We start from the raw sequence: 23,146 nt of genomic DNA, 5'->3' as shown, positions 1-23,146 counted from the left end.
GACCAAATTGGGACTTGAACTCACAAAGATTCTCCTGCCTCTACCTCCCATGAACTGGGTTTAAAAACTGCACTACCACCCACACCTGGCACGAATTTTAACTTTGGCTAGGTCTTTTTAAGATTTTTAAAACAAAAAGATATCTTATCAGTCTCAAACACAGCAAAAGTTTCTCAACATCTACAGAAAGAGGATCCAAATTCTTCAGTAGGGCTCGGCTCCAGCTGAACTTTTCAGCTATTTCCCCTGCCCTTCACACGCCCTTCCCTGCAGACATGCTGAACCCACAGTAGTCCTGTCCTCCCTCACTTAGGCCCTGTTCACAAAGTCCCCCATAACACTACCCTATAATTCCAAAGTTCATCTCTCCTGCTGTGCCTAATTCAAGGGCCACCTCTCTAGGCATTTCTTAGTGTCTCTGCTGAGTCACCACAGGGTAGGCCTCACATACTGAAATAGCATGAGACCAACTTGAGAGACCAACACCATACACAGCTCTACTCTACCATAATAGTTACGCCTGAACAACACAGGACAATATAATTAACTATATAAGACCTGGGGCTCCAGGCAACATTTAATGCCATGAGCTCAAAAACTCTCAATGTTAACAAAAAGCTAGCCTTGCTTGGATGGCATGAGCTGGCTGAAGCAGATTGATTCATCAGGGACCTCAGTCTTTTACCTGTGAAGAGCATCCTCTATTTCATAGCAAGAGAACAAATGCGGGCAAAGACACACCTCTGTTACCCATAGTGCCATGGCTATTAACTGATTGTGAAAAGATAGAAGTCAAAATGACCTTGGGCTACCTTAGTCCACTGACAGTAGTCCACTGCCTGCCCCTGTATCTGACCTAACATTCTTCAGACTATTAGGTAAACCCCTTTGGAATGCAATAACAGACCCCTAGCTTCCATCAACCTAAGAATGTCATTAGATAGCATCTGAGACTTGGAGCGCCCGGGCCCGCCTGCCTGCCTGCTACTTCCACCCACATAAATGAAAAGGGCCTTTCGGGCTAGTTCTTTGTTCTCTTACTACAAACACTGCGTTCAACTATTACCACATAGGGACACAGTGTCTGGGGTGACCTGAATCTGTGTCCCCAGGCCGCAGCCATTCATATTTGGCCCAGAATAAACGGTCTCCCTCCCTCTGGAGTAAAAGTTGTGTTTTTACACTAAAGAAGCCGCTGACGCATAGCACGGAGGGCTAATGAACACACTTCAGACCTCCCTGCTCACAGCTCTTCTCTCTGATGCAAGTCTCAGGGACCAAAGTCCTTCTCTATGGTAACCCCTCCTTGGAGGTCACCCTGCACAGCCCAGGTAGACATTCTGTAAGGTTCCCTGGCAAATAAAAGCCAGAGAAGTTAAAAAGTTCTGAGGCTAAGAAACAAGGGTCAACACTTGGTAAAGTGTCGCTTATTTAGAAGATTCCATTCAAATACTAATGACTTATCTGCAAAAGCCTATGAACAAACAGACTACTATACCCCCCATGGCTATCAGCTCCTCTATTTGGCTTCTAGAATATCCCTTGTGAAGGTCACTTGGCCTTGCAGTTACTACCACTTCATTTGTCTTAGTTTGAGTTTTACTGCTGTGAACAGACACCATGACCAAGGCAACTCTTGTAAGGACAACATTTACTTGGGGCTGGCTTACAGGTTCAGAGGTTCAGTCCATTATCATCAAGGCAGAGCTCAGCAGCATCCAGGCAGGCATGGTGTAGGAGGAGCTGAGAGTTCTACATCCTCATTCAAGGGAAGGCAGGAGCAGAATGTTTTCAGGCAGCCAGGAGGGTCTCAAAGTCCACCCCCACAGTGACACACTTCCTTCAACAAGGCCACACCTATTCCAACAGGGCCACACCTCCTAAAAGTGCCAAGTCCTGGGCCAAGCATATTCAAACCACATCATTAAAGCATCTCTATCACCATTTACAATCTATTTCCCTTTAATTTTTTTCATGATCTTACACAGGCTACAAGAGCAGAGGCTCTAAGCAGGCCAGACCTGTGTGTGATTGCCCTTTCTTTCCAACCCATCCTCAGACTCCCTTCCAGAGAACTGGAATTATCCTCATCTCACGGTCCCTCAGAATCATGTGGGTCCCTCTGTTAAGTGACTGTCACTACTAAGGCCATACATGATTAAGGTTTGAACAGACCTAGATAGATATTCACATTCCACCTGTTATTCAATGTCGGGTCAAAGTAAGGGGTTGGGGGTGGGGGCTTACCAAACATTTTCATTAGTAGTAAACACAAAAATCAGAAATGACAGAACAGAGACCTGAAACTGGAAATGGACATGGCTCTTTTTGTCCCATCAAGTGCTGTAACTAACACCCAGCGTCATTCATATTCTCTCCTAAAGGGAAAATCAGTGTTTTACATTTATTTTTCGTGACTTGTCATAAAAATAACTTAGCTTATATTACATCAGTGAAATTACTCATCAGTTTAATTAAATAAATAAAAGTTGGTAACTTTTTTCAAGACAGTGTTTGTTTCTCTATGTAGTAGTCATGGCTATCCTAGAACTCTCTTTGTAGACCAGGCTAGCCTCAAACTCAGAGATCCAAATGCCTCTGCCTCACAAGTGCTGGGATTAAAGATGTGTATCACCACACTCAGCTCTCTATAAAATACATTTTAACTTCATTATTGTCCAATGAGTACTAACTCACTAAAATGTCCATTTTCTACCAATAGTTCAGAAATCCAGAATAAAAAAATGAATGCCCCACCTGTCTTTGTGTAGAGTGTTAGTGAAGACAGAGAAGTCATGACCCTGAAATTAACCCCGGGGTACCCTCCACCTGTGTGCAGCACATTCCTGGACAGTGTAGACAGGGGCTGTGTGACTTCAGCAAAGCCTCAGAAGCCAATTGCTGAACCCCTGTACCCCTCCTCCTAGAAGTCTTCCTGGTGAGGACTTCAGGACTCCAGGAGAGTTTGCCCCCAATCAAATCCAAGAGCAGCAAGTAGGAAAGCTAGAAGAGGAAGAAGAAAAAAAAAAAAAAAAAAACTGGCTCCCTGAAGATTTTCGGGTCAGCTCCAAGAATTTTCCTTCTCCCTCTGCCAGGAGCACCCATCAATTCCCATAGCAACCAGCCCACGGCTTTGCAACTTGTCCAAGAGGGAGGTGAGCAGCAGCAGCAGCAGCACACAAGAGTAAGGTCGGAAACCAGGCAGCAGTCTCAGCTAGGTGCTTGCCCGCTCCAACAGTGCCTCTCTGCATCCCAGTTCACACTACCAGACTGCTTTCCTCTGATCCCTCAGCCAGATGCTGAGACAAAATACACAGAAAACAAGGTTCTGCTTTCCAGTATGATGCTTAGACCAGTCTGTATGGCACTAAGGCAGGCATGTCTCCTTGCTCACTCAATACTCGGTTTGGGAGCCTCTAGAACTGATATTAAGACTGAGATGGCCTAGGAGTGATCATCCAGGAACCTCAGAAGTGATGAACATTTGCTCACGTGGCTGGAGACAGGTGGAGCCTTGTGAAGAGCAAGTCTCAAGATGAGAAGAACTGCAGGGGACCAGCAGCATGTGCGTCCCCAACATGCTTCCTGGAGAACGCTACAATGAGGAGCACATGTCATTATGACGACTTCTAATAAGAGTAGAGGGTGTTATCAGACATAGGGGATATGGTAGTGATCATTACGAGCTGTGGGCTGGGGTGCATGGTCAGTGATTTAGTCTGTACCTCCTATGCCAGAGTCCAGGTTCCACCTCAGTACCACAAAAACAAAAGAATACAGAAGAGCTGAGAAGAAAAAAAAAAAGACTAATGAATGCAACATACTTATCTAAAGAATCACTGTGTTGAGATTTTTCCTTCTCCCACACACACAAAAAAAAAAAAACAAAAATCAAACTAAAAGTTCCCAGCATTGGCTATAAAGTAATTCTGCAAAGTTTTACATCTTCTTCCGAAAGCTAACAGGCAAGGAGACCAAGAGCATGATGGGAGCTGGTGGCACTTCTCACTGCCCACAGGGTCAGTGTAAGCTACAGCAGACTCAAGCAACTCAAGCTTCACAACTCAAGTTCCAGCCCACACTCCTGCCCACTTCACATTGCAACCAGTATATTCTCGTGACTTTCCACTGAAGACCCCAGAGCACTGTGGTGGGAAAAGTCCAACTTTTACCTAAGACACTAGACCCTAAAAGAGTATTTCAATTACCGAAAGAACAGAAATGGAACCCAATACATGAAGAAAGAACTATCTCTACGTGATCAGTAATAAATCTTCTTAAACTAAACTTTTTTTAAAAAACAGAGAAGATGGGAAACATCTAATGTATAAAAACCAGTTACCCAGGAGATCAAAGCTTCTAAAAGAAATCTAGATTCCCATGTAAATGTGCTACAATTCTAGTAAGACTAAGAAGATATTCTTACAGAATGCTCAAAAGCGAACTCTCCAGCTCCTGTGGGAATAGTGAAGAATAACCGGGCTGATTATGGAAAAGATGATTAATGAGAAGGGCTAGCCTAGCCTCACCGCCTGCCGGCTAGTCAAAGTGTGGACAACCTGTAATAGCTAAGAAGTAAAACTGCCTCCTGAGCCAATGGACACACCAAAACGCCAAAGACACGGGAGGGAATTTCATGTAAGATAAAATGTGACCTTTACAATAAATCAGCGTAGAGAGAGATAATGTCTCAACAATAGTGATGGCAGAGCCAGATAATCAGGGGAAGAACAAAGGGAGGGCTGCTCAGCCAAATAAAACACAGTAACAAGAACGCTTACACAGCACAGAAACCACCAGAGTCTTCAAAGAAAGCAAGACACATTTTTCATAATTTTAGAGAGCCCACGTGTCTTCTAATAGGACATAAAAATCTAATGAACTTGAAAAATGCACAGATGGCAAAAGTTACCATAAATGGAAAATATAAACGGTGTAGGAAGGTGAAAAGCACTTTGTATTTAAGAGATGAACAGGCACAGGACAAGAGTCAGTCTACACACTGGGAAGTTCCCATTAAGCACTTGAAAGTGTGTTCATGTGTGGCGTGAGAAACAGACAGAAAATTAGCAGTGAGAGTTCACTTTTCACTTGTGAAATTGACAAAGTTCACAAAAAGCAAAGCTAAGCCAACCTGAACATGGCAGAGTGTAGCTATAGTGCCAGGCAGGAGGACTAGGAATTCACAGTCTGAGGCACTCTCTGCTATACCTCAGGTTCAAGACCAGCCTAGACTATGAGAGATCTTAAAGAATAAGCATTATGTATGTAAAGTAGAACAGTAAGGCTGCACATATCATTAGACCCAGCTATTGGGAAGCTGAGCTGAGGTAATGTAAGCCTGGGTACACATGGAAACTTCATCCAAGCTAAATCGTGTTCTATTGACAAGAGAGAAGAAAGCAGAATCTATTGCTGAGAAGATACATTTGTGTAATTTATTTGGGGGAGGTGAGGTGTTAATACTTGAAACAGGCTCTAACAATAATAGTCTTTAAACCAGAAATCCCTCTAGATAAATTGTATACTTTTAAGTCAAGGTTAGCCACTGAGTATTTTCTATTGCTATAACAAAATGCCTGAGCATAGGTATGTACAAAGAATGATGTTTTGACACTGAAAGTCCTAGACTCGGTGGCCCATCACTTTGCCCTATGGTTAAGGTAAGAGACTTTTGGCAACTTCACAACATAGTAGCTTCTGTGAGGGCATCATGGTGGACACACACTCAAGACAAAAATAAAATGAGATTCAGGGACCAGTTTCACTCGTATAATTCCTGGCACTTGTGAGAATGAACTCCCTCAGAAGACCTGCCCTAATCCCTTCCGAGGGTAAAGCTGTGGTGAACTGAGGACTTCACTATGCCCCACCCTTTCTGTGTGTTTCAGCACCTTAGCATGACACACAGGAAGCCAAGCTTCTAGTACACTGCCCCTTGGCAGGCAGACACTCAAAACCCATCGGTATCTTAGCAGCTACTGTGGCACTCTCAATGCCTAAAGTCTGTCACTGAGACACTAAACGATAAGGAAAAATCTGCAGCTAGAGTGGATTCAGTGTGCTATGCTTCCATAAGAGCTACAATACATACATAAATATAAATGTCATATGGTAGCTGAGTAAATCCTGGAAAAAAAGAATGTTGTCAGAAAAAAGTACTAAAACCCAGGTACATCTACATAGCTCTGCTTCCCTAAATATCTGTGGCTTACATCCTCTTACACATGCTAATGAGAAACATCAAAGTCTAAGATACTTGGTCAATTTTCAAATCCTCCCCTCACTGCCTCTAAAGATGCACCTGCATCACTTTCTAGATTCCAAATCCTTCAAGAAAAAGGGGGTGGAGTGGCACTATGCAAAGCTCCGCTCTGGATGCAGAGAGAAAGCTGCCTGCGTAGTTAACAATGAAAGCCAAGTTCAATTCGAGTGTTTATGCTGTTCTGTGTCTTAGTTATTTGTCTATTGCTGTGATAAAACACCCCAACCTGGGCAACTTTAGAAGGGTTTGCTTGGGGCTAGCAGTGCCAGGCAGGTAAGCGTCCACCAAAATTACAGCAGAGAAGCTTAGCTGCAGGCTTGCCTGGTGACTAGAGCTGGAAGCTGCGAGCTGACGGCTCACATCTTGAACCACAAACAGAAAGCAGAGAAAGCAAACCCCAACTAGCAAGAGCCTTAAACTCTTAAAGGTCACCCCTAGTTGTAGAAGCTCAAAGGACCCTGTGCTCACCGAGAAGCACTAGGAAAACAGGGATGCTAAACACCCAGACTTGTCCCTTCAAAGGGGGGAACAGATCATCTTATTTCCCACCCAGAAGCCTGGGGAAAGATGCTTAACAGCCTGGTGACCTTTGCACTTTGGCATCACTGGATCCTCCCCTTATAGCATGAGCTTGTCAATATACGGAACCTCTCTTTATGGAAGATGTCACACATCAACCTACACCCCATCTGCATGAAAATTTTCTCATGTGCTTTATAAAGAGTTCCAATAGAGCCATGTCTTTAAGCTTTACTGTGCACAGAGATGAGTCTTAATTTATTTATTTAGCTTATTTAACACGACCCTCAGTGCTAACTACTGGCTTGCAAGGTGATTCACGAGAAACAGACAAGGATGTAGAAATTAATAATACACTACAGGCAGAACACAAATATAATAAATCTTTTCATTCAAACTTTCCCATATAATACACACAACATTGGGCAGCTCGCAAAAATGGCTTTGTTCTAAGGGCTTTCCCTAAATATTTGACATTCTTTTAAATGACACAAATCCTATGTAAACAGGGTGACTATAGGCAAAGGCTCATGTTGTGGTGGTCTGAGTGAGAACGGCCTCCACAGGCTCATATATTTGAATGTTTAGTCATCAGAAAGTGGCTTTTTTTGAGAAGGATTAGAAGGTGTGGCTTTGTTGGAGTAGGTGTGCCTTGTTAACGGAAGTGTTTCATTGAAGGCAGGCTTTCAAGTTTCAAAAAGCACACACACACATGCACACACACACACACACACACATCTCTCTGCCTTCAGATCAGGATGTAGTTCTCAATTACTTCTCCAGCACTATGCCTGCCATGCCTGCTGCCACATCCCGTTCCTTAATGGTAATGGATTAATAAGCCTCTGAAGTTGTAAGCAAGCTGGAATAGCAATTCTGTACCAAGAGTGGCAAATGAAAACTGACCATTTCAAGCGTCAGAGCTTCTAAATGTGACACTCATCAAATATTACACTGATGTGTTAAATGCATTCTCTTCTAAGAATTGCCTTGGTCATGGTCTCTTCACTGCAAAGGAATGGTAACTAAGACAAGATTTTCACAGTGAATGACATAACTCAACTAATCAAGACCCAAAGGAATATCTACCTGCAAAGGTGAAACTTACGAATGCCTTCTTAAGGAAATGAGTATGTTCAGAGGACAGAGGGGTACCTCTCAGGTAACTACAGGTGAAGAGATGGCCTATGCCAAAGCTTCCACAACACTTCAAAAATAGCTACAGAGAGGACTACAGAGAGGATTATGCACTCCCAGGGCCAGCATAGGGAGAGCGCTGTGAGCAGTGCTGCATCTTCTGTGGGCTCCCTCCCGAATGTCTGCCCCCACTTGCTATCTTTGTTTTGTTTTCCCCATGGCGCAGCATGTGCTGCTCTGACTGTTCTAAGACTGTTTGCACTGAACAGTTCCTCCGGCCCTGACCACCTCACAGCCTGCCATCCCTGAGACATGGCTCTGTATACCTAAGGTTCTCATTGCCTTGCACGGCTCCTGGGTCCCATGTGACATCTGAATGAAGTGCAGCTCAGAACTTTGCTAAGAGCTCCAACTAGAGGGTTTGAGGAACTTGGGAACAGACGGGATAACAGTCGTGGAGCCGGAAGTGACAAAGGAAAACCGACCATCTCAAAACATCAGAGGTTTTGAACGTAATTCATCATGTATTGCATGTTTATTCTCTTAAGCAATTAAAAAGAAAAAAAGAAGTCTTTCCTGTCGTGATAAACAATCATTCAAAAGAAAGAGATTTCATACAATGCTTTACTTTAAGACCAAGAGTCCTTCAAGGGAAACTTAACTCTCATTTAATCCTGTGTGGCCCTGCCTGTGGTATAGATAATGAGGCCGACGCTGGGTGCACAGCACATTCCTCAGGCCTTAGAACAGATCAGTCTGACCAGGAAGAGCCTTCCGAAGCTCAGATGCACTAGGAAACACCACCGGCCTGTGCCCAGCCCAGCCTCCCAGGCAGGCAATGGTGAGAGTAGTGAGCATGCTCTGTAGCACCTTCCGGTTCCTCCAAAGTCACATCCACAGCAAAGCATGATACAACAGAATTAATGCTAAGGTAAAGCCAAAGACAAATGCTGGTTGAACTAGATTTATATTAATATGAGCAGATCTCCAAAACATCAATAAAAAAACATACAGATAGTAGATATAATCTCAATTATATTGGGCTTTTGAAGTAAAGGAACCCAATGCTTTTAATTATAAATGAAAATTAAAAAGCCACGTCAACATATTGGTATCTGGAGAACAAGTAGGCCAGCTGGACTGAGAGGTGTGTGTAAGCTAGGACTTACCCACACACACAGACACATGGACTGTGTCTATTTAAACTTCTTTTAGTATCTCCTAGGAACTTTGCAGGGTAAACTATTTCAAGATTAAAGAATCGGTGAAATAAAGATAACATGTCTACGTAAACTGAAAGCAAACCCAGACTTCTGAAAGATGAAGAGGAGTAAGCACGGAGAGTCCGTTCCTACCCAGGACCACACTAACAGAATCTGTGTGACACATCTGGAGCGCTGGTGTCACCCGCCAGGAAAAGGCTCAGGCAGTACACTGTGGTTTGTTTTGGTCAGTATAACTTCATGCCATACCTTCTCATGACCTCAGCCAGGCTGTCCAGGCAGCACACCTTTGTTCCTAGCTAGGCCAAACATCATGGGGGCAGGAAGACCGAGAGGAATATTTGGCGGTCATGAATTAGATTCCCTCATTGTGAGATCCAGTCCAAGCTGTTACCAACAGTAAAGCAAAAATTCCAGAACAGTTACCAAACAGCTTAGGGCCACTCTCTCTTCCCAGCCATAAAACCGCAGTTATGTAGGAATCTTACAGCCCTTTAGTCAGCCTGCATGGCTTCTGGCTTAGCCTTATCAGATTTAATCCACCCAAAGTATCTCCAGAGAGCTGGTAAGTGCACCCGTGCAAAAGTGCACGTATGCGCACATTCACACCCAAACCCCTTATCAAAAGGGAGAAAGAAGGAAACACATTATCTTAGCAACCTGTTGAGATGTAACCTTCGAGTCAACAGGAATTCAGAGCTAATGAGGTAGTTAACTGCTTGCTCTCCTCTAGAGAAGCCCATAGACATACTTGGGTAGGTCTCATTCTTCAACTAAGGCTATGCGTAACTTTCTTCTAAAAGCCTCTCTCTCTTATAAACCCCATGCTTAAATTTATATTAAAATATGCTTAATAAAATCTCCAACTTGATTTCACTGAACTGGCCAATCCCGAAATTCTTTTCAGCTTCAAAGTCACCAATCCTGGTCTGGCCTGAGTTGAGGCACTAAACGTCTACAGGAAGTCTTAGGCTAGTGATGGTGGCAGAGTGGGGGCTTTCACAGAGTGGTGTCTGTGTTGGGACATGCGCCCATCACAGAGGCACAGCCATAGGCCACTGCTGTGGTGCCTTTCACCATAATTCTCAGCCTTTCTTCTCACAGCTGAAGTGACTGGAAGACTTTAAAAGGCCTGTACACATTTGCTTTGATTTTCCTTGTTCCTTCATATAACAGGCAGATATTAAAGTACTGGACATTTAAAAGTTAGAGCTTAGAGATGTGTAACTCAGAGACAGAATGTTTGCCTAACACTCCTAAAGTTCTTGGATTGAGAGCCAGGACTACAAGGGGAGGGGGAAAGACTAAGAAGACATTCAAATGCGGTTGCACATACAGGGAAAAATTTAAAAGCACAGCAAGCTTTGTGTATCTAATGGCAGATCACCAAAATATTTTAAAATCCTGAAAACAAGGGCTAGCTCTATAGCAAGTGCTAGACTTTAGCACTCTACTTTCAATACTAAATAGAACGGGGCTGAACAGAAGGAAGCACAAGCAAGCAGCTACACCCACTGCACACAGAACGCTAGCAGGCCAATCGTGGCCTTTCTTCTTTAACATTGTCCAGAATAAACCAGAGTCAGACCAGGAAGTAGGTCGCAATAAACTGTAAAAGCTAGATATGATGCAAAGTATCCTCCCCAACCACAACAGAAAGAAGTTAGAAGTCAGTTACAGGAATAAAACCAGAAAAATCATAAAATCATCATCAATATTGAGCAATACATTAGTAAACAGCCAACTGAAACAAGAGAATAAAATACAACATTTCAAAACACACGATATTACAGCAGAGACAGGGCTGAGGAGAAATGTACAGAACTCTCGACATAAAGGGAATGCCAAATCCCTGAGCTAATACAAATTATAGAACCAGAAAGACAAGAAACTAAACAGAAGCTAGGAAGAGAGAAAGAAATGACAGAAGCAGAAATAAACAGAACAGAGAGAAGGAGAAACAATGAGAAAAAGCAGAGACCAAAAGTTTATTCTGGGGAGGAGGGGGAATAGAACTCACCAGTGTGGAAGGCTCACAGTTACTGAGATCATACAGTAAGTCAAAGCGAGGGAGGTTCATGTTACTAAAACCACGAGCAGAGTGGGGACGGTTTACCTGAGTTCAGGGAAACAAAGGGCTGTTAGGAAGCTAGCAAGTCGGAGAACTTACATTAAGTAGACAGCTTTCTAGACCCACAAAGTGTACCACAGCTATATCATGAAGAAATGTAAGCGCAATGAGCTGCGACTAGAGAAAAGCAGAGACCAAAAACCAAAACAAAAAATCTCCTGACAAAGAAAGGTTTTGAACTAACTCGTTTTCCAGATGAACATTTAAAAGACAATCCTAAAGCGTTCAAAAGCCTGGAGAGAAGGGCTCAGCTCTGCACACATCCTTACGGGGCCATAGCCTGTGGATGCCAGCTCTAAACAACACTGTAAGAAACTACAGGCAGGAGCTCTAATGGGCACAAATAACAAGAAGCCTCAAGAAAATACTAGTAAACTGAACTGAGCAGTATAGTTACAGGATTATAGACAGGAGCCCAAGTAGAAATGGCTCAGTGATTTGCTACAATGCAAATCAATCTGCAATAGACCACATCAACGAGAACCAATGAAACCCCTCCCCCTCCCCAATGATCAGTTCAACTGATGTAAAGGGAAAAGCAATTGACAAAATGCAATACTCCTCACAATGAAAACAAGAACAGACTGGCAATAGAAGAAAAGCACCCAACTTAATCGAATCATGAAAACCCACAATGACGCTCAGAGATGACAAAGCATTTCCTCAGAGACCAGAAACAAGGTGCGGATGTGACCACAGCCTTACTTCTACCCACAACAGGATCGGAAGGTCTGACCAGAGCACTCAGGCGAGAAAAAGAAACAGACATTCAAGCTGGGAAAGAAAAACTAAGTAAGCTCGTCTCGATCTACAGATATTACATGCAAAGTCCAAAAGAGGCCACAAAAATAAAACTGAACTCACACATGAATTTGGATACTTGGCTGGGTGCAAAATTGAGCTGCAATCCCTATACAGTGAGCATTAGGAAAGAACACTGAAAACACAGTTCTAACCACACTAAGTTCAAAGAAAACAGTGAAAACTGTGAGCAAAGCAGAAAAAAAACTAAAGCCCCCGCCCCCACTGTGTGCCCAGAGTAGATGTAATTCTTATGATGCCATACTACCTAAAGCAATCTACAGCTATAATCCAATCCTTATCTAAACTCTGGGACATTTTCTATCCCCACCCCTTACAAAAAACAAAAAATCCTACAATGGAGTTTCAGGAAAGCAAATAGCCAAAGTGATCTAGAAAACTGACCTAACAAGTGTGATGGGAGGCACCACACCTGCTAGTATCAAACAATATTAGAAAGCTACAGTGATCAAAACAGTGTGGTCATAGCATAGAGACAGACATAAAAACCAGCCAGAGAGCACCCAGAACCAAGCAAACCCTCAGAGAGAAGGTCAAAGGGCTCACTAAGACTGCTGAGATCATTCCCTGATAGTCTCATTCAACGAGTGCCATGCCGCGGGGGCAAAGGACTCTCTGCAGGCCACACAATCAAACAGGAACTCTACATACCAAACCTTAACTTAAAGTATGTCAAAAGATGTATATGCAAAATCCTAAAACGGGAACTTTACATGCAAACCCTAAAAGTGTGTCAAAGATGCATATGCAAAACCCCAAACTGAAAACCTCCCGGGAGAAAAAGGTCATGGATTCACTGCGTGGGATTTGACCTCTGACAAGACAGTAAGAAGAAAATTAAGACATGAAGTTTCTCATAAAAATTCAGCTTTGAAAGATGACCAACAGAGTAAAAAGGCAACCCACAGAATGGGACAAAATACTTGTAAGTTGTATCTGATAAGAAATCACTATATATAAGGTGCTAACAGTTTTCAAAATGCAAGAAATAATGTTAAATCACAGCTGACACAAATGCTTAAAGGAACCAGTGAGGCTCTGTGCTGGGGAATGCATTATGAATCATGCAATCCCTACACAAATATTCTTTTTTTTTTTTGGGGGGGGGGGACAAAAAAAACCCGAAAACTTACTAGTAACTGAAAGAGGAACTCTCTCAGCAATGCTACAAAAGACATCAGCATCCCTGAATTGAATCTGTGGCGCTCCCTTCCCTCTTAGGAGCTCGGTGGGAGCCAGCCTGAGTCTGCTCTCAGAGACAGCAATCCAGGTGAATGTCTCGAAGAGTCAGGAGCCTTTTTTGGAGTAATCTTCAGAAGGCCAGGGCCTGCATGAGCACTGCATGAGTTCATCTCCCTGTTCACCAACCCTGTGGAAACTTTAGATAAATGTTAACCTAGCTAATTTCTCAAACCTACTGACCAACTAACTAGGAAAAAGAACCTTTAAATAACAAAAAAGGGTCCAATGTTAACTGTAGTGACAGCTTTTTTAAACAAGAGTTTCTCCCAAAACATCAAGTCTACTGCACCTCAGCAGCTGTCACCAATTACCGAAGTCTTTGAAAACTTAACTCAAGTACTCATAAACCCCTTTTTATTTAGGAAGCTACTATGGACAACAGTGTTTCGGGAGGTGCCTCCTCCTCCAAGAAGCCCACCGTGCACATGTGCAGACCTCAGTACATTGCAAGCCAATGTGACCTATGATTTCTTTCAAGTCTACAGCACTCATCCCTAAATTCTCTTGCTTTTAAAATCTTGCCTACCAAGAAGAGCCAAGCTGTCCTCCCAGGACAGACGAATCCTCGCCATGGCATGGTTTCCCTCAGATAGGACATGCTCATGCATGATGTTCTGGACGTTGCTTAGACATTACCACAGAAGTTCACAGCTTCCCTCCTCATACACAGTGCGCTTAAAGACTGACACATGAAAAAGAACAGGTTTCCCAGCCACCCAGCCTGAGTTATAATCTCAGGATGATGAGGAAAAAGGCAGGACTGCAGGGATGTCTAGGGCACTGAGGGCTACAGAGCAAGCACCAAGCAAGCCAAGGCCAGCAAACTTGTCTCAAAAAAAAAAAAAAAAAAACAGAAAAGGAGCCAGGTTTTAAACTCACTCCCTTACTCAGAGTTCCAGAGCCTCTGACATAGCCTGGAGGAAAAACCAGGAAAGCCGCGCACGCTTCCTCCAAGCTTCTCCATACCTGTACCTGCACTTCATGTTCTGACTTCCCAGAGGCCAACGCTTTTCAATGCTTTTGCACACCAACCTCTGCAGATAAGCAGAGGTGGAAGGAGACGGTTTCAAGCCCTGGGCAATTCCTATGCCACCTAGTCTACCTACATCCAGAAGGTGCGAGCTCCTCAGAGTTTGCAAGTCTGTTCTTACTAGCAGATCTGAATCTCTCTCTCTCATTCTCTCATTCTCTCTCTCTCTCTCTCTCATATTCTCTCTCTCTCACTCGCTCTCTCGCTCTCCTCCTTTTGTTTTGAAGCAGGGATCCACTCTGTATCTCAGAACTTGCAGGGGGTCTTGCTTCAGTTTCCTGGGTGCTAGAATTACAGACAGGAGCCACCATGCCCAGCATGGAAATTCCAAATTTACTAGATAACAAGAAAGGAAAGCCAAGAGTGAGAAAACAAGACACCCTGGGTTAAAGGTCAGCCTGAGCAACACAGCAGAAACCCTAATGAGAAAGGGGAAGGGGAAGAAGGGAGGGAGGAAGGGAAGGAGGGAATAAAACTACAGTACAGTCATTTCTCCAACCCCACCCAAAAGATGGACAAGTATTTTAAGCAGGCAGCACTCCAAAGATGACTTAGCTCCAATTCCCATGACTAGGAACTGCTATGAGCAGAGTAAGGTCAAGAGGCCGAGAGCCCACTAGGTATCAGGAGCTACTCTCTGTCCTGAGGTTCTACAGAACGGAAAAGTTAGAAAAGAATTTAGTGCAAGTGAGCTGGTCCTGACAAGGAGAAAGGGCAGAGCAGTGATAGTGAATGTGACCCAGGGCACGCCACACCCCACACCAGGCATTCACACACACAGTGAAGTAAATGTGACCCAGGGCACGCCACACTCCACGCCAGGCATTCACACACACAGTGAGAAGCTTCTACAATCAGCCCCTTGCTATTTACTATACATCTTCAATAATTCAGATTATCAGCATTTAAGGAACAAAACCTTGTATTGTTGATCTCAGGTTGCATCTGTTGTTCCTTCAGTGCCACTGTGAAACTTGAAAGGCTTACTGAAGGAACATTACCCAGTCTTCCCAAGGGAAGAGAAATCTTCAGACTGTTCAAAGCCTTGTTTGTATACCTGATTCAATGTCAGTTTAGGGAACATCTGCTGGCTATAAGCATCTCTTCTCATCTGTTGGTGATAAGGAAATCACAGGGCACAGGAGGACAAGAAGGGGCAGGTGACAGACAATTCCCCTGCTGTGGCTATGGAGCAGCTACAAGCAATGCTCGCTGGCTCAGCAAGGTAGCAGCAGCATCTCAGACTGGGTTTCTTGCCATTCTCAGGTAGACCAAGAAGTGCCTAAAGAATGTGCCATCAAGAATTATTTCCCTGTTGTGTCCTTGCATTCCATAAAACATCAATTGTGTGTGTGACCATGTGTGTGTCCGTGTGTGTGTCCATGTGTGTGACCATGTGTATGCACATGCACATGACATCTAGAAGCCAACTTCCAGGGCAGCACCTTTCCTCAAGAGCCTGTATTCTGAGAATGGTCTCCCTGGGACACAGAGTTCAGTATTCAGCTACACTGACTGGCCAGAGAGTCCCAGGGACTCTGCTTGTCTTTACCTCCCAGCACTAGGATCACAAGTGTGCTTTGAAATGTATGTTCTGGTTGCAACTGACCGAGCCTGGGCTCCAGTCCAAAAGCATGTCTTCCCTCTCCTGTGTTACAGCAGCAGCACAGCCCCTGGATGCCTTTGTGTGTTCTGAACACTCTTCAGTGCTCTAAGGAAGGAGTGACCAATGTTATCCCTTCTCGTTGGGTTTTCAGGGAATGAAAAAAGGAGCTATTTTCAATTTCCCTGACTATTCTCTCAATAGAAGCAAATGGCTGGAATGCAAATAAGTAAAGTCAAATAATAGGACGCTTAACCAATCCTTCACTAACCTAGGAAAACCTGACTCCATATAAGGAAGGAAAAAGACAAAGCAAAGGACAACACTCGGGAAACCTGAGAGAAAGTTTCCCCATGTAAAGCACAGAACTTAGGCTTCATCATCAAGCATTACTTATGCTGCTGGCTGAGTCCTTACAAAGAATATATCAAAGATACTTCTAAAGGGGAAGGAAAAGGTATGCTCATCCAATTCAATTCTAGAATAATACTGCTCACAAATAATTTTAATAATAGAAGAGTGATAGATTTCATAATGTATCTATAGAAGTACATACACAACACAAGGTTTTGTAGATTGTGCCAGGCCTTTAACCATCTCTGGTGTGCTGACAATGCCCACCACAACATACACTCAAAGTAGACAGCTGGCTCGCTGACAATGCCTAAGACAACATACATACAATGTAGATAGTTGGTGTGCTGACAATGCCCACCACAGCATACATGCAATGTAGATAGTTGGCTTGCTGACAACGCCTAAGACAACATACATGTAGCGCAGACCACTGGCACTATCTGGAGAAAGCAGATGGGAAGGGAAAGGTTGTATACTCAGCACAGATGCCATCTATCTCAGAGACTCTCACACTGGCTATATGGAACCTTGGTGGTGGGATCTAGATATGGGGCAGCTTGCACTGGTCTTCCTTCCCCTCAGCACCACAGCAGCAGGCTGTATCATGGAGCACTCCTGCAGGCCACCTGCTTCAACTTTCAGCAATTCCTGAGGCTCCAAAGATGCTGAGTTTGAAAAAGAGTTTCTGAGATGTGTAACTAATAAAATAATAATAATAAAAATAGAAATAACCGAAGAATGACCTTTTCAAGTGGCTAAAAATTTCAGAGATCTAAAACTTTCTTAAATTCCACCACTATTAAATATGAGACTAGGAATGGTCATAAAAACACAGCCTAGGGGTGTGCTGAGTGTTTTAAAGACACTTTTAGAGATAACCACTCTCCAATTTCTCTCCTGAAATTCAAGGAAAGTCAGAAATAGAAAGCTGCTTTGAAAGTGATGCTCCAATTACCCAGCAGGCTTTTGGGAGCCATAAGCTCTGAACAGAGGTTTGCAGAGGGGAGATGCGCTGATAACCTTGGCTGCTTCCTGGACTTAGTCACCCAGAAGAGCTGGCTCCTTAGGTAATTTTTCTTATAACAAAACAGCAGATAAGAAAATTCTCAAGGTCTTTACTTCAGCACCAGTCAGAGATCAAGATTAAGTACAAAGTAACAGAACCAAAGAGACCTACATGAACCAAACCACTGGGTTGATCTGATCTTGAGAATTTAACTTATGGTAGCCCTAGGACATTGAGAAAGTGCCCCCTTCACTCTGGGTTGGGCTGTTTTTCTCCACATAGCATCCTCCTTCCACAACTAATCAAAATGCCGGAATATTTTCATAAATATTAGAATAAGCTGATGTTTATTCTGCTGAGGAGCAGGTTATAACAAGCTATTTAACTAAAGATTTAATTAATCTAATAAAATTTCTTTGTTATTCCAGGGGACCCCGTGAAGGTTCCTACACATCTCTCTGATATTCTGTAGAGTATCCTAGCAATCTTTACATCCCCAGACTGCTGTAAATCTTCCAATTCCGACAGCACAACACAGGCATATGCATGCAGTACCTATGCATCTATCATTCGATGAGTTAACCGCCCTTTATCTCTAAATCTCAATTTTAAGATTTTATTAAACATATGTATTCCTTTTTAAAAATTCTAATTACCCCAACTCAAAATTCATTTAAAATAGGATTCTGTGGTTTCTAGGTAATCAGTAATAAAAGTTTCCAAAATATTTCTAATTCCAACATTTGAGAATTATATTCCACTCACAAAAAAACCACAGTGCCATGTATGCATTTATAAACACCACAAAACTAAATTCTTTTGGCAATATTTTTGTTTTGTTTTTGTTTTTTGATTTTGCTTTGCTTGCTTTGAGACAGGGTTTCTCTGTGTAGCCCTGGCTGTCCTGGAACTCACTTTGTAGACCAGGCTGGCCTCAAACTAAGATCCACCTGCCTCTGCCTCCTGAGTGATAGGATTAAAGTGGGCACCGCCAACAATGACAATATTCTTAATACTGAGAAAATTTTAAACAAAAATAAAATGTAATATATACAAAGCATCTTATTTCCAACAGAGAAAAAAACAAAAAGCAAAACCAAAGTATTCAGACTTATGGTAGAAAAACCAGACCTATTCAATGTATTTTGACCACTACAAAAAGAAACAAGAGTCTGGTATACAAGGAACCAAGAAATCAAAAATATTCCAGGCTGTAGTTATAAATATAGAGGTAATCTATTACAGGTTGGTGTTTGTGGGTGATTTCTTCCTTCTGTCTTGACAATTTTCTGACACTATGAATGCATATTTTAAAACTAAAAATGAAGATCAACAGCAGCACAGGAGTCGGGAAGGGGAAAGAGGATTGACCCAGCCACCACGTTGCTCATACATAAGCTTCATGCTTCTAACTGTAGAGTGTGGATTCAGTAGCACATTCTTGCTCAAAACAGGGTTGAAACAGACACACATCACAACGGAAGACAAGTGGAGAAGACCGTCTCCACGTATCTATCATGAACAGAAACAGAAGTGTATAACAGAAAACCTAAGCAGCTTAAGGAACCAGGAGGAAACTTAAACTATTTTAACTATCAACATAACCATTCTATAAGAGCCAAGATACCTCTCTAGGGAGAAACCCCTACAGCTTAGGCTATTAGACCACTGAGACAACAGTTGGTCCCTAGAGTCTTCTATTAGAAGACAGAAGGTCTGGGCCCTGTTGCCAGGGACAGTAGGAGCGTGTCTCACACAGCTCTCACAACTCGTCAGACCATCTCATAGGAGAAACTGAAGCCAGACGATGGATGATAAGCAGGCCCACACCTTGACTCGGCCTACTTACTCATGAAACTTTTATGACCTGTTTAACCTAATCCTGATGAAGTCCTCCGGAGACAGACTTGGGCAGGGTGTGGGGGCCACTAGACCGCTTTCTCTGTTCCTCTTCCCATGGTGGCCACACTGAGTAAGTCTCCTTTTTTCTGTTTCTCGTTATCACGAGTCTGTGTAAGTGGCCTATGGAGGACAGAGATTTCCCCTGCCCCATTAGGACGCGTGCTGGCCCTAACGACACCGGAACAAGAAGAGAGCTGCTGAGAAGTCGGTGACTGGGGCTAAGCAGGCTTTGCACACCATCTGCTTTTCCCATCAACAGGAAAACAGCACAGGGGAAATCCAGCAAGAAGCTCACACTGGCTAAGTCACAAGTAAGTAGCAGCCTGGTAGACCAGCCTAAGGGACATTTCCCTCCCACATGACCTGGTGCCAATCCATCCACTCACCTACTCCATCTCAAAGTTTGCAGTAAATCTTGCTTGTGAGTCCAAATTGTAGCAATCTCTCAAAACCTAAATTAAAAAAATTGTAAACTTTAGTATAATAGCTATTCTTAATTTTAGAAAATATGCAACTGTACCTTACAGTAAGTAAACGGCCAAAAAAATATTATTAATAAAATTCTAATCCAAAACTTCCTTTAATTTTAATCATTATGTGGAACTTTACACATTTAAATAAACATAGGCTAACCAACAGCCACCTTTATAGAAAGAGCCTACACTTAACCTGTCTAGACAGACATTTGATATCCCGGGGCCACATCCAGGCACCCAGTTCAGAACACATCGGGAGGACCTCAGGCCCAGGACCTGTAAAAAGTTTGCCTGGAAGAGATACTGATAGTTCAGCCGCCACCTGACTATGGGAGCCCACCTCCACCATACACACACGGGGTTGTTCTGAAGCAGAGATTCTCAGCAGGGTGTAATTCCATGCCCAGTGAAACCTTACAATCTAGAGCAATGTTAGTTTTCATAACTAGAGAAGTGACATGGGATTGTCACCAGGGATGGTGACTGAGAAACCTCCTTCCAAAGCAACTGATGTTCTGGCTTATAGAATTTAGAATTTCTACAATTCTGGGAGCTGAGGGGACAACCCAGTCTATAAAGCGATCACCACCGAAGGAATAAGGACCCAAGTTTGATCTCGAGCACCTACATGAATGCCAGGCAAGGTGGTATATGCTTGTACTTCCAGAACTAAGGAAGGGGAAACAGGCGGATGGATGGGCTCACTGGCCAGCCAGCCTACCCTAATCATAGGTCCCACTGAGACTTCATCTCAAAATCAAAGTAGAGAGCTTTTGAGGAATGTCCTCAAGCTGACACTCTCGTGTATGCACACACTATACACATACTAACATATACACTCAAGGGAATTCTGTAATTCATTTCTGCTTTATTTTACATTGTGTGAGTGTCTTGTTAGTTGTACGTCTGTCATCATTTCAGTGCCTAGTGCCTGCAGAGTCCAGATGAGGATACTGGGTCCCCTGGAACAGCTGTTAACTGCCATATGGGAACTGAGAATTGAACCTGGGTCCTCTGGAAGAACAGTCAGTGCTTTTTAACCCAAGCCATATCTTTAGCTCCCAAACTCTATATTCCTAATACTGCTCATTTGAGACAGATAAACTCACAACCACAGCCATAAAGTACTTTCTATGAAAGTTAAGTTTCTATATATTACTCATTAAAAACTACAGATTCATTCTGATATCATTAACTGGAAGAAAGGGGTTGTTTGTTTTGGTTTGCTTTGCTTTAATTTGGTTTAGTTATTTCTAGACACTGTCTGACTATGAAGCCTTAGCTAGTCTAGATCTCAGTGTGTAGAATATGCTGGCCTGGACAGGAACTTAACCAAATCTGCCTGCATCTGCCTGTCTCTAAGTGCTGAGATTCAAGGTGTTCACCAATATTCATGGCCCTAATCATTTGGAATAAATGTTTCAAACATTCCCAAAAATCTTTGAATCAAACTATGTTTCTAAAAGCTTCCCAAGAAAGGAATTTTGTCCTCGTTTGTTGAGGTTAAACCCTACTTCAAACTCTTCCCAGTAATAAAGAATGAAGCCTAAAATAAGTGGTAATAACCAAAGCTGAGTCTTACTCATGTAACCCCCAGGTCCTGATGAGACAAGGATTTCCTCTGTCCAGCCTGCCATCCTGAAGCCTTCATTCACCAAGCACAAAAAGACTGTTAAGCTTACTTCAATTTTACAGTCAAAACGGGGTTTACCCAGATATTATGTGTCCGAGTACCATGACATTATATAACTCAGCAGAGGAGAGCTGGAGAGGGGCCTGCAACGGCCTTTCCTGCGCTGCCACGGCTAAAAGGCACAACAGCTCTAGATACAACCTGTGAGAGAAAGAACCAGTGAAGGGGTTCTGAGTCACACAGCCAGAGAGGAGACATGCCTTTCCAGGAGCCTGGCCTCTGTGGTATAGAAAACACCCACAGAATGAGGAAAGATAGCCACTAACACTCAAAACAGACGCTCTGTTTTGTTAGTCTTCATGACCTGAGCTAGCTAGCTGCATAAACAAGGCATACCTGGCAGCTAACTCGCACTGATAAAACACTTGGTACAAGAAGAAACATGCCAGTTCAAAAAGACTATGACACAGGAACCCACAGATGCCAACAGAAATGTTCCCTTAGACTGGATGAGGCTTCCAGATGAAGCAAAGCAGGCCCTGTATGAATAAAAGCTGACATTTTGCCTCAGATCTCGGTGATGCACATGAAGTGCAGACTCAACCACCACATTTAGCTGGCACGGCTAAATGGGCCCAGGCGGCAGGCAGAGGTGAGCAGAGACACTCACAGCCCAAGGGACAGAAAGGCTGGGGGTCCCAGCAAACCTGTGGTAGGTGGCAGGACCTCAGGACAAGGCGTGAACCAGACCCTCAACAAGTGTTACTGAGGAATATGGAGCCTAAAGCCCAGGATGGCATGGGCAGGGCCAACACAGGTCCTAGAGACAAGGCTCTCCCGTGAGCACAGCGGCTCACAGCACCACCACAACAGGAAGGGCCCCATCAAGAGCCAAAACTGACGCCAGGTCAAAGTCTAGTTCCTGATCAAGGAGAAACAAGAAAAGGGGGCCTGAAGGAAGGAGCCACGGCTGCCACCATGGAGACTCAGGAACTGCAGCGCACCACTTGCAATGTAACCCTGACCCCCTGCACACCCTCCCCACTTTTTTCTGGACTTAAACTGGTCTTTATATCAAACTCATAATAAAATATCAAACATAAACACTTCTTTTTTGCTGTTTGTTTTTTCCACTCTCAGCAATAAAATATATTCTGTTCCAAAAAAGAAAGGTTGTTCAATTTCCTGTCAAAAGCAATCCGGAGAAGGCCACCTACACTGTAAAGGCAGCTAGAGGAAAATAGCTACAGAAAAGCCTGCGTGTGTGGGCGGCGCTGAGTGCCATAGAACTAGCACTCTGGTTGTTAAAGGCACTTTTCCTTGATCATTCCGAGAAATATGAAAATTAGTCAGTCTGCCTGCCACAGAGAAGCTTGTCCTCTAGCCTACCCAAGGAGAACAGAACCTGTGGCAGGCTTCAGCCTCGCCAGGGAGGAATGTCAGGAGGAGGAGTTCCATGTCTTCAGCAACAGTTTTCTGTATCCGAGTCTCCGACAGCTTAAGGTAATGCTGTCAGAGAACGGTAGCCATGGTCATGTGACTGTGACCCTTGTTGCTATATCCCACACTCCATCTGAATCACAAATCTCTAAACCAAGATCTTTTCCCAAATGTCTACTCCTAAAGCTTTGGGGACTAACCACTCAGAACACAAGCATGCTCTTGAGTTCGCCCCACCATCACATCTCTCTGACCCCACACATCCCTTCTGCAAAGTTTACACTAGCTGGCCCAGCACTTTAAAATACAAACTCAGACTGGCAGTCAGTTCTTTGATTGCAAGCACCGCATCCATCAACT

The 23,146-nt window shown here is 43.5% G+C and overlaps 1 protein-coding gene across 10 annotated transcripts in view; it reads right to left on the bottom strand.

Annotated features, from left to right (window-relative positions):
• Sipa1l1 (signal induced proliferation associated 1 like 1) overlaps positions 1 to 23,146 on the bottom strand; it is a 275,601-nt gene that overhangs the window by 189,902 nt on the left and 62,553 nt on the right. For 6 of the 10 annotated variants that reach the window (XM_029484698.2, XM_021178588.3, XM_029484702.2 and 3 more), the window contains one exon: positions 19,624 to 19,689. The exons of 1 other annotated variant lie outside the window; for it this stretch is intronic. The gene's annotated coding sequence lies outside the window, so the exon portion shown is untranslated. Of the gene's footprint in view, positions 1 to 1,670; positions 1,824 to 11,164; positions 11,261 to 19,623; positions 19,690 to 23,146 lie in introns of those variants that run through there. 3 more of the 10 variants (XM_085830525.1, XM_085830526.1, XM_029484700.2) reach the window with 2 other exon arrangements.

Source organism: Mus caroli, unplaced genomic scaffold, assembly GCF_978045245.1.
Source record: "Mus caroli unplaced genomic scaffold, Mus_caroli_1 scaffold_14, whole genome shotgun sequence".
Taxonomy (NCBI): domain Eukaryota; kingdom Metazoa; phylum Chordata; class Mammalia; order Rodentia; family Muridae; genus Mus; species Mus caroli.
The sequence above is the reverse complement of the archived record's forward strand: the minus strand, read 5'-3'. Positions and strand labels throughout refer to the sequence as shown.